Source organism: Dioscorea cayenensis, chromosome 11, assembly GCF_009730915.1.
Source record: "Dioscorea cayenensis subsp. rotundata cultivar TDr96_F1 chromosome 11, TDr96_F1_v2_PseudoChromosome.rev07_lg8_w22 25.fasta, whole genome shotgun sequence".
In the NCBI taxonomy this organism is placed as follows: domain Eukaryota; kingdom Viridiplantae; phylum Streptophyta; class Magnoliopsida; order Dioscoreales; family Dioscoreaceae; genus Dioscorea; species Dioscorea cayenensis.
This window is the reverse complement of record NC_052481.1, coordinates 6,812,404-6,814,324: the sequence shown is the minus strand read 5'-3', so window position 1 is coordinate 6,814,324 and position 1,921 is coordinate 6,812,404.

The window sequence follows — 1,921 nt, the reverse complement described above, 5'->3', positions numbered from 1 at the left end:
GAGACACATCCCTTAACTTGTTCTTGATCTCGTGGATTGTGTCCATCATTGATGCCGCATCCACCGTTCCACCGGGTCGACGATTTCATCGAGAAAGAGAGTCAACGACCTTTTCTCAACCACTTGCAACGGCCACATCATCTACGATGTCCCTCCACCGTCATGGCCATGTCATCAACGGCGATAGACTCGCAAAGATGCACCACCGATGGTGTTGCTATTGTTTCATCGTCACCGACGGTGGAGACAGAGGCAGATTGTTCTCCTTTTTTTCGCAAGTCTCTTCGAATGTGGCCGCTTTGAACGACCTTCCCGATGATGTCGCTCGCCGCCACATCCCGACGCCTGCTCGTCCCCGTGTGCTTCAGCTTCGAGGATGGCGCAAGCGGTTGCGAACGCCCTTCCAACGCCTCAACACGAGCGGCTGCCGAGGAAACTCGGGTCATCACATTCCGCACGCCTCGCATAAGAGTCACGTGACATCTTCAATGTCGCCGGGGCCACGCCACCGCCTGGAGGGGCCGCCATGGTCGGGGACCGCTGCTGTCGTGGTACGGGGGTTTGTTGCAACCGCCGGGTAGGGGGAGGGTCCGGCCGAGGAATGCGGGCGTTGCAGGGTCAGGAAGTAGGAGAATCAGCGCCGGGCGCACGAGCATGAGGTAGGCCGCCTCTCATCCCGCCTTCGAGCAAGTGGTTCCGAGCAACAACATCCATCCGCCGGTCATGCCCCAAACAAATATTTCTTCTTCAAAGATTCGCCGGAACCAAATCTCAGAAACTAACATATGTAAACCAAACAATTTCAAATGAGATCATTCATTTTAAAACTATAAAACTATATTTAAACAGAGTGGTTTATATATTTAAACGTTATAGAATATAATTTAAACGGAGAACAAAAATATTTAAACCGGTATGAATAAGTAGTTTAAACGGTAAATACTAAAGTTAAACGCTAAATAAAATGTTTAAAACATTAAAGACTTATGTTAAACATTGTCCATGATTTATTACCTCTTTCCCATCGAGCGATGACAAGCTCGCGTCTTTCACCGCCGCTTGCTTCCGTAGTACTTTCACCGTAGCACAAAGATCCTTGGGATCTTGCCAAACGGACTTTTCTTCCCCGCTCCGCCACCAGAAACTGCACGTTAAATGCGACCGAGCAACCCTTAATGTACCCCGTGTTGGTCTTCTTCCCACAAGCATCTATCTTCGCACTCGGGCGTCGCTAGGAATATCCTCCATAAGCCACTTGTGCGCCGTCCGCCTACGCGACGCCTCATGGTCGGTAGATCATCGACGTAATCAATCCCATCCGCTCGAACCGAGCATGATGTATTTTGGGAAGAGGATCGCGTCCCCATGAGGTACACCATCGAGTTTGACAAAATTATCTTCTCTCCTCTCACGAACAAGTCGCACCGTAGTGCTCTTGATGGAGTCTCTGTCTCTCGTGAGGTCTTTGAGTAGATACCCCGCCTTCAACGCCGACCGGGTTTTCTTCTTCGAAAGACCATCGCCGCTATCGCAACGCAGGCATCAAGAACGCAGGGCCACATCTGAGGTCTCGAACTCCAGCAGCTTTTCCCGATCCTCGAATTTATTGGTGCGACCATCGCATTTTGCAAAAGAGAATCAAGAAGGGCCCTCTTGGTATATGGCTTCCACTGCTGAACGCTGCAAACGGTGTCCTTCGAATAATCTCCTCAAAGGTCGAGGGGTCATGTTAACTTTCAATTCAGCCTAAGGTCTCCACAACCGTATCAAATAGCAACGCCCATTAACTAGGTTGACCGCCATAATCACAAGCTCGCAACAATAACACATTCAACATCGCAAAGACGACAAAAAGTTTAAGCGGAAATATATGTTTTTAAATCGTAAACTCTCGCTATTAAACGTAGATATAAATGTTAAA